Genomic DNA, 11,134 nt, shown 5'->3' on the forward strand with positions numbered 1-11,134 from the left:
ATATTGTTTAATAGCCACACACCTCACAAATTTATTTTGAAGGTGAGGCCAAAGGACAAAGGTAAGACTTATTACATTGGTGGAACAGCTTTCATAAAAATAAAAAAAGGCGTAAGTAATTCCAAGCATGGTATTTATGATTGAACGGTACACAGAGTGAAATTAAATTGATATATAAGCTCGGAGCATCACGCTATCTTTTTCATAAAATATTTCCTTTTATTTACACTAAAAAATATTGATAAAATAAATTTAAAATTTCCAAAATACCAACTGTACTTTGGGGATAGCATTTGGTTATTTTTTATATTTTAATATTTAGTTCTATTGTATTTTAAAATATGTGTTAACTTGTGTGTTATATTTTTTGTTTTTTGATGATCTATATAGTATATTATGGACGGTGATGTGTACAATAGTTAGATCTCCCTAATATATAATTCTTAACACGAGTGCAACTCAGCCCTCAAATATGGCCATAGATAAAAGATTTTTTTTTTCTCGAATATGTCGATAATTACTCATTAGTGTTCCGTATTTTTCATTGTAATCTCTGTTTCTTATATTACGTTTACCAAAATAAAATATACCCAGTCTTACAAAGTCTGTCTGTATGAATATGATAAACTCAAAAACTACCGAACGGATTTTATAGGGTTTTCACAAATAGATAGTAATTCTTACGGAAGGTGTATAATTCATTATGGTTTTATCCAAGCGAAACTGGGATTGGCCGCTAATATAGTAATAAAAATAAATTAAACTTTACAGCCGACGTAAATTGGTATAAAATACAACTATTTGCATTTCTATGTCCAAGACTGATGTGTTCCGAGAGAGACCTCAGTTGGCGCGTTATTTACAAAACTAAAAGATGGCGTTATTCAGAACACGACATAAATAAGGCTTGGCTTTATTTCGTCCTTTGCTAAGAGTAACTACTATATCATAGAGCCTGCTTGTCGGAGTAAATCTCACTATCACACAGAGAAAAGCCTCGCTTTTAAATTATGTAGATCATAGTATTATTATAGACCTTATTATGAAAGTAAAAGTAGCTTGTTTTTAAATAATTTACCATTGACAATAACTTATCAGATTGTAATGCCGTGAAGTCACTAAAATGAAAAAAGAAATATTTATAAATTAAGTATATTCGTATAATTCTAAAGAATGAGTGTGAGTTCAAAAAACCGAAAACTATATTCAAATTTAATTGTTTGGCCACGTGAACTGAGTCGCGGCCATCAGCTAGTTCAAAATAATTGTAATATCCTATAATAATAACTGAAATATCCTATAATATTTATGTGCAAATTCTTTGATATGTGCAATTATGACTGCGTGCTCTACTATGACTTACGTTAAGTTGTAGTAACTCTATTGGTCCTTCACCTCCGCCTTCGGAAATAGGATGTCACCGGGAATCCTGACATGATTGAAGATGGCTATTTCTCGAGATTGGCATCTGATTTGAGAGTTCCCCTAATTTTGGATTTTCATATCGCTATCTTGACCCAGCCGATTTTATTGGACTAGTTTGATACTGCGGTTGTGTTTCTGGGAGAATAACGAATAAAATTATAACTGTAATTATAGGGCAATACCATAATCAAAATGTCAATTAAATGGTCAATTTCTTAATAGTAACACTTAGTAGTTTTTATTCTCATTAAAGTACAATTAAAACGCTTTTTAACTCCAACATTTGTTCTTATTTAAGCGCAATTAAAACACTTTTTTAACTCCAAAATGTGTAACGTCACTTGTACCACTGTTATAAAAGCCCTGAGCTATATAGATCATGTCAGTTCGGCTGAATTAATTCATCTCTTTACGTCTTACGCCGACGTACAGTATTTTCATTAGAGAGTAGTTTACTTAACTAATCGACATACATCACTGTGACAAGATATTTTTTTTAATACTCATGCGTAGTTAATCTTATATATTCTACTTCTCTAAGGCTCCAACTGAAAATCAGTGTATTGCTCCTAGAGTAATAACATCACTCAGTTGTGGCCTATTTAGATTACTGCAGCACACACACCCATAATCACTTTTTGTACATACCCACGTTATTTTTTAATCTTAATTTTCTTTTTTGGTTATTATGTGTGTGTCTGTAGTTTTTTGAATAAACTTATTTCTATTCTCTATTCTATTCTACTTCTTATATTTAAGAAATATGCTATTGTAGGTGGAGTATTCGCCTCACCTCTCTATCATTAGAAAAATGTTTCTAAGAATAAGGATTTCTTTTTAAAGTCTGTTAACACTTGGCCGCGTTGATAATTTCTAAATTACAACGGGTGAATGAAGTGAACGAAAGTTAAATGAAGGGAAAAGAAAAACTTGTTTTTTTTTTCTTTCTCTAAAACTTTCAACAAAAATAACTCGGAAGATTCTTATTTTGCAGAAATGTAAAGAAACAAAAAATAATATGATATATTATTTTTGTTAAAGAAACAAAAAATAATATGATATATTATTTTTGTTTCTTATTACTGTAGAACAGGCAGATAGACACTGGAAACTGAACTGAAACTGGATATTTTTTTGTTAAAATATACAAGAAACGCGAAAGGGACGGTACGAAAAATGTAGCACATACTACATATGAAACTTATAATACAAAACTTTAAATCCCTTTTTATTTTCTAAGATAAAAACAAAACTAAAAAATGTGTCCAGTCTTAGTTCTCAACTCTGATAAAACTGTGCTTGTTTGATGTTGCGGCTATATAAAGTTAATAGACTTTCATAAAATACTTTTATAATATCTTCGCCGCACTTCGGATAACAGTGTTCAAAGTCGACCACGAATATAAAGGGCACAGCTCACACAGATGTCTAGTTAGATTTCCACAGAGTTGTGTCGTTTGTATTATATATATATTTTATAGACACTGCTGGTGATAAATATAAAGCTTCGTTCTCCCAAATGACCTGTTTTGGTGGACCCATAAGGCACAAAGTAGTGGTTAGAAGAATCCCAAACAAATTGTAGTCGTGGTTCCACGGACTTATTACTTACTTGAAAAACTTAGAAAAAATCTAAATACCTATATAAATATTTTTCTACACAACATATTGAAATATGTTTTGTAAATGATGAATGAATTTGAATGAATGAATGAACGAATGAATGAACGAACGAACGAACGAACGAATGAATGAATGAATGAATGAATTCTAAACTTCAGCTTAAAGACAAAACGTCACCATTTTTAACATTGCAACTCAATTGGGATAATTCGATTTTTTACATTTGTCATTTTTTCGCTTTTTTTACGGTTTTACAAAATATGTTCCAAAGGGTAGAATTTCCATATGTCTGTTTTTTTCCCCTACGTTATATTTATTTTATAGATAGACCCGAGTTTTATGTTTTAGATGCCATAAAGTATTAGGGAGGGCCTGCCACAGATAACTAGTACACTTTTTACGTAGGTAACGTCTCATTCAAAAACATTTTCAAAATTTATTTCCTCAGAGTTGTATTTAACAAATTTCAAGTATTAATTTCACAACATTTTTATGTTGAAACAATAGACATTTATTAGTATGTAGGGATCTTAGCACTTAAATAAATATTGCTATCTTATTTTACTTGCAATTTGTAAAATAAAATCTCTATTTTAAACAAATACAACAAAAAAAACAAACATTTTACTATTTCTCTTATAATGTAATTTTCTTCACTATGCTGGTTTTTGTTTTAGTTACAGGGCATATAAAGTCATTAGCCAGTACAGTTGCCTTAGCGCAAATGTTACAATGAGGTTTCGCTTTGCCGAAACTCTACCTACTTTCAATCGTACATAGATTTTATAGTGAGTTCATGGATATAGCTGAATGGATATTAAATTTGATGAATAGAAAAACGTGAATGAACCATTAAAATCGCGATTCTGCAACAGGGTTAAATATATTCCGCCCAAAACATCAGAGTGCGCTTAAAAACACATTGAACGAAATAAAAACCCCATAAAGGAAATGATTCCGGGAACACTAAATTTTACTCCTCACAAAATCGGCGAAACGACGGATTAAAAAGTGGAATAAAATCATACCTAGAATCTAAGCATAGGTGTCAGAATTTTACGAGCCATAAAACTTTTACACCTTTCGAAAATAGCCATGGATGAAAGTGGGAGTGGTTGGGACAGGGTGACAATAATATTATGACACATTTGTACTTTTTATATCTTCTTTAAATCTAAATTTTACTACGATTTTAGAAACGCTTTACCGCACATATATTTTTAATTTCTGATATTCGATATTCGGCTAGAACAAAGACAAACATGGATCATATTTGATAATATCATAAATGGAAAGTTTGTAATGAGTGTTTTGTGGTGAATATAATTTTTGAATTTATGTAATTTGGTTGTCAGGGAATTCTCTCATAATCAGATGATTGTGATATTTCATAGTTAAATATATATCTATACTATATGTTATTATAAAGAGGGCGGGTAATCTGCGAAACTACCGAACCGATTTCAAAAATTATTTTACATTAAAAATGTACATTATCCAAGATTGCTTAGGCTATATATTATATCAAAATTACAACGGGAACGATGCCCCGGGCAACATCTTGTATTTTATATAGGGCGTACATATTTTTTACAATATTTTGAATCAATTGATCTATTTTTTTAAATCTATATTTTTTATCTATATATTGTTTTATAACCAATTATGGAAATCCGGAAAAAAATAGATATCTGGTAAACTTAGGATAGAGCACTTTTACTGCTTATAAATTTTGTAATTTACGTCATGGTAAATGGGTTCACATCCTTGTATTTGCGTGTCGGGAATGCAATCGCCATGTTAATAACACCAGGCAGTCTTCATTACGTAATGGTTCGGACTGTTTGACCAACTTTTTGTATTACTGTTTCTTTTTCCCATTGTAGGCTAGACCATCACCAAGATTTAAATAAAAATGAATTAAAGAAGCCTAGATTGGCTTCTTCTTTTTATTTAAATCTTTATTCCTAATTATATTTTTTTAGAATAAGGTACACCTTATAATTTATTTGAGTCTCAAAATACCTTATAATTTATTTGAGTCTAAAAACTGCTGTAAAATACCATGGCCGAATGATTTTTGTATTATTAGACAAATGTTCACAAAAAATATGTGTATGCACGTAAGTATCTCAATAATATTATTAAGCGACTGAAAAGAAATGTTTTATAAATGATAGGTATTTACTGCAAAACATAAACTATATATTTTTCCAATATAATACTGCGTACCTATTCCAAAGTAACATTCCTACGAATAAAAATATTTTATAGAAGAGAAATAGGATACGATAAATGAATGTGTCACAAAATGTTGCGTTTCCTCAAGGTAAACGATGGATTTATTATTCCTATCCTATATTGATATATTTGTGAGTATTACGAATTACTTTGGCATTACGATTGATAAGGGTCTTAGAATATTCCCCAAACGATTGTGGAATAATTATTTCTTCTCCCTTCTATATGGCAGTGAAGCGTGATCGACATAATAGGCAGTTGCGAGTCACGGAGATGACAATATTCCAATATTCCATTGGATGTGAGGAGCCACGAAGCTCGACCGCGTGGAGAACTTGCGCATTAGCGACAGTCTTCATGTCCACAGCAAACAAACTCCAGGGGTGCCGCCTGCGTGCAATTCAAATTCAAAATTCCTTATTAAATAAAGGACGATATACATCCTATTTATCATCAAATTACTTAAACGAAGTCTACTGCCGACTTCCAAAGCGCAGGTAAAGAATAAGCGGCGTAACAAACTTCACCGCGACCTTTTCTCCAAAGACGTCAATTAACGAATGTAGGTCTTATACACAAACATACACGCTGGCACGGCTACGTCTTGTGTAGACCGACAAATTACGGCGTGGCTCTGGTCCTGGCAGAAGGTGCAAACCCATAGATTAAAAAAATAATGTTATCTATGTGCAACGTGCAACAAACGCTGTCTTGGAGAATTATAGTTTCCAGTGGTCACAATTTACAAAACCAAAAAAGATAGCCACCAAAATCCGAGATAAAAAGATAAAAATAAGATAATATTTATTTTTACTGCAATACATCCACACTTAGAAAATTGCATAAATGGAAGTTTGTTTAGCATAGTATATAGTGTAATTAATACGAACCATGGGTACATTATATTGTGTGAAACTTTAATACATACCTATAGAAAATTATTTCAATGTGATGATGACGCTTACGGACGCTTACGTATTGATTTGCGGAGCCATAATCCTTAAATGTTATAAAACGCATATAAAATGAAGCTTGTGAAATTCATATGGTTGCTAAATGATTGAAATTTTTAGAAAATTATACATTAATTATTAATTCTATATCTATAAAAGTTTTTTTTTAAATATCATTGTAAATGGAATAAGTAATCATAATCTGATGATTCAGGAAACCGGAATACTAAGGGCTGCATTTCATGTGTCTGTATCGAAAAAAGCCAGTGTGCCTGTGCGTAGACATTGCTATTTACATGTCACCATCGAATCGATTCGAAGTCGCAGTGAACCAATCACATTGCGCCATTGTGACGTACCTAACGACAACCACACCGATTGCGATTGGTTCGCTGCGATGGTGACATGTAAATAGCAATGTCTACGCACAGGCACACTGACTGGCAGACACAGACAGAAGAATATTTTTGAATAAACAGTGAAAAAAACATTGCACATAATGACCAGAATTCCAATTCACAAGCATTACAAGCAAACTTTCCCGCTCAAATTTATCCCGAAGACGCTCAGTTATTTTTCAATTTGGAAGATCTCAGGAACTCGCTTAAAAGTAGGTAGTTTAAATGGCGATTACTGTCGGAATGCTAAACTTTGGTATTGGTGTAAACGCGAAACTCGATTTGAGAACTTTGTTTTTCTTTTTCTTCGGAGAAATAAAACGTATTGCGCTGAGTTTAAAGCTTGATAAAATAATGTCTTGTGAAATTCATATGGTTGCTAAATAATTGAAATTTTTAGGAAATTATACATACATTAATTCTCAATTCCACTAACATTACTTGTATCCTAATCAGATGCACTTTAGTAACATTACAACACCCTATCATTCTTTTCATTTGCATATAAATACACATCGATTCAATTAATCCTTGATTTTTTATAGTATACCATAAACTAATCTCAAAATATTCACTTATCAAAGAGCACCGAAATAATCCAATATCCAGTCGAAATCAATCAAAGAAATCGACATCATTCCTCGCACAAATAATATGTAATATTAAAATATTTGCGAGCGGAAATGCGTCCACCCAGAAAACAGGTCGGTCGACGGAACAAGTAATATGTATTAAGGCGCATACAAACTGTCATATTTTCTATTATTTATTGATGGAAGGTTGTTTTGTTACTCATAAATTTCTCATATCCAATATATATATATGTATATATATATATATTATAATGTATATATATATGTATATATATATATATATATATAATTTATTTTTTAATTTACTGGCATTGGCTATTATCTTTGTTTACATGAATAAATAATAACGCCTTAAATCGTATTATTGTAGGAATGTAACAATTTTTTTTAATATCTAAAGTATGCTTTATTTTATTGTGTTTTATAAACAAATAGCTACAAAATTATAAACAGGGATAAATCACACAGATTGAGGTAGCCCCAAAGTAAGTTCGAGACTTGTGTTATGGGATACTAACTCAATGATATTATATAATGTACCTCCATATAATATAAACATACAATATCAAGTTCAATCCGAAAAAGGTCATTTTCCATCTAGACCTGACCGGGGATCAAACCTAGGATTACCAGTGGTCCGGCATAATGATCGTTAGGCCTCAGAGATCGTCGATCGTTTAGAACGAATGATCCATCAACGAAATATCACATCATAAGATGTGTCTTGAAAATAGTATTACAAGGGAATCGAATCAATTTAGGGTTTGTAAAGAACCTGTTTATCGACTTCTTATTTGGGCACGACAAGACAATTTTAAAGCCTTAATCTTAAACCTTAAGTTAAATACAGACAAAAACGGCAACAAATTTTAGGTTATCACTACGCGAAAAATACGTAAATAAACCATACACAACAACTCTCTTGGCTATAATTTGCTTACATGTAAATACGTCATGCCTTTCATGTACCACTAGTTACAACAACAGTTATGAATCACTGTGTGAACGCGCCTTTATGCCGGCGACACATGCACGTGGAAATTCAAATGAGGTGAGAAAATATCGTATAGGTATTTGAAATATTGCTAGGAAACCCGCCGCCGGCGAAATGGTACACAATTTGTATTTGACAATACTCGTTGTTTTGCACTTTTACATTGAATTACATAATCTATTGTAATGCTAAATTGAATTTATTGCATTCTTATTTTCATGTGGTATTGTAATATTAATAGTGAATATGAACTAGTTTTATTGAAAACAGTATTAAATTTTGCGATAACATTGAAGATTTTTTTAATATCATGAACGTTGTCGTATTTGACATTTTGTATGATTACAGGCTTAATCATCCGTGATGTTAAGACTAGTAAAACTGATATGTAGATTTATTTATTTTAATTGAAAATATTTATAAACACGCTTCGCCAATAAATCCGCTACACGCTTCATCAAAATCTTAACAAAAATATTAGCAACAAGCTTCGTCGTAACAAATATTAAAAAAGAAAACAACAACAACAAATTACGTTCAGTAAATCGAAAAAAACATCTACAAATCCCGGCAGTCTCCGGTATTCCCATCACGGTTTTCCACTAAATACCTACTTTGGATACCTTCGAAATCTGAGGAAAAACAACGGCAAAAGTCACCCATAATAAGGCCCGTTTATTCCCCGTTAAGGGTCAAGACACACCTGGAGTAAATTGAATTCAATGAATAAATTTCCCCCGTGCAAAACTGAGGATTAATTCACAAAATGTAGCGTTATTGAAATTTATAAGGCGTCTAATATTATGCAAATATAATCAGTTTAGTAATGGAATATTAATTGCATTTTTGGTGAGTAATCTAGATGTTTGGTCTACCTCTAGAAGACGTAAATATTTTCAAATATCACGACTACCATTATCCGACATTCTTTAGTGTCGGTTTAGCTATTGTAAACTTTAATCAACTTTATGTGGAGGATCCACATAAAGTTTAAGTTTATCCACATAAGGATTAGGAAACGACTTCTTCACTAAAAGATAAACTAAAAAGTCTTAAAAGCTAATAAATAACAATATCAATCCCAAAGAGACAAAAAGAGAAATGGTAGACCGCTGGTGGTATAATCACAGCTGAATCTTTTTTGTGTGTTATTTCCGTTCATGTTATGACTTGCGCCGCAGGGTTGCCAGGGAGCCCAGGTTTCTGGCTACATTTCATCGGAAACAAGAACTTATGGCCCCCGGACCGTAAATAACTTAATATTATTAGATTACAAATCAAATATGGATTTGTTTGTTTGTTCCCGTCATGATCAATCCAATCTCATTTATTTTGAACTACTTTTTGCTATTGTCTTTGTTTGTGTCATTGTTTTTAGCGTATCTTTTTATACTCCTAAAACGTGTGCATAATAATAGCAACATTGTTGTTGACAACTTAACCTGCGCGCCGCTGACATTTAGACAAAAAGGCACGCTTTGCGTTCATTTGCGCAGGCTAAAGTTTACTGGTGCAACCCACACTTGGTCTTATTTGTATCATTAGAATAAGAGTGGGTACTTGTCTTTCCCTTCCGGATCGATCGGTCTACTTGTCCAAAGCATCTACTCTTCCCATCGATAAACTTGATTATTTTGCCCGAACTGTATGGTCACCACTTACCATTCACTTGCCTGTTTACCTACTTGGTAGTATTAAACAGAACTGTCTGGATAAACGGCCAACTTTTTTTTCGATCATTCTTTTTTTTAAATAGAACAATTTTAAAAAGACAATCGTCACTCGGAACCGGAAACTCACAATGTCAATACAACTTTCCCGCGCAATTATTTGTATAATTTGGCAACTCGTGCCAGTCACCGTAGACGTCAAGAAGATTAATGTGCTGTGCCTAATTAGAAAAGTTTTAACAGCTATTTAATGACTCGCCGAGGGAAAGGCTTTAGTGCGAATACAACTTAACATCAGTATTGTTCACGTGACATAGTGGTGCTTAGACCCGGACTGAAAGATGGCTGCTAGAAAAATAGTTCGTTCATTAATTTGCTTTTCTCTCTCGCTCTTCCACATGTGTTTGCATTTAATTTGGGGCAGTGACACCACAAAGACCAAGGTCCGGCCAGTCAAGCTTCATTAGAAATTATATGGTTGTCTATCAACTGCCAAGCTGTACGATAGCATATCCCTAGGTATGATAACATACTCAAGAAATTCTGGGTTGATTTCATCAAGGATGATATGCGTGCCAATGGACTGCAACGTGCGACTGTGCGACCGTGCGACCGTGCGACCGTGCGACCGTACGACAGACGCTTAATGGCGACGGAAGAAACCTGGAAAGATATCTCTTTTTAACTGACACACGAAAGGTAAAAAAAACCCCTAAAGCTCTTAAATCCCTCTAGGTATCTATTAAAAAAACGTCAATGAAATCTGTTGCATTGTTTTAAAGAAATAAGGGACAGACAGACAGACAGCGGGGAGCGACTTTATTTTATACTATGTAGTGATGGAGGAAATCCCCGCGATGCAAATAGTATTTAGTATAAAGTAAAGCAAAATACTAATTATAATAACGTTGTTATTGCAAACACTCTCGTCGAAACCCTATTCGATAAACTGTCTGCTACAGAATAGCGCTCGTAATACCGAACGCTGGTGAAGTTTCCTTGCCTCCACATTATTCAAATATAAGCAGATTTGAGTACTTTCCTGCAGGCCCGCAGTCTGATTGGGGATTATTTTCATGGTTCCGTACGTTAAATATACATAAATGTGAGCGGTGAACAGTTGGATTTCTTAGGGTTCAGTATATACGAATATTTTTGTATACAAATAAATATAATAGTGGCATGTGAATCCGCTTAATAATAGAACTCCAATATTCTCCCGTGGATATCGTACGAG

This window comes from Plodia interpunctella, chromosome 15, assembly GCF_027563975.2.
Source record: "Plodia interpunctella isolate USDA-ARS_2022_Savannah chromosome 15, ilPloInte3.2, whole genome shotgun sequence".
Classification (NCBI taxonomy): Eukaryota; Metazoa; Arthropoda; class Insecta; order Lepidoptera; family Pyralidae; genus Plodia; species Plodia interpunctella.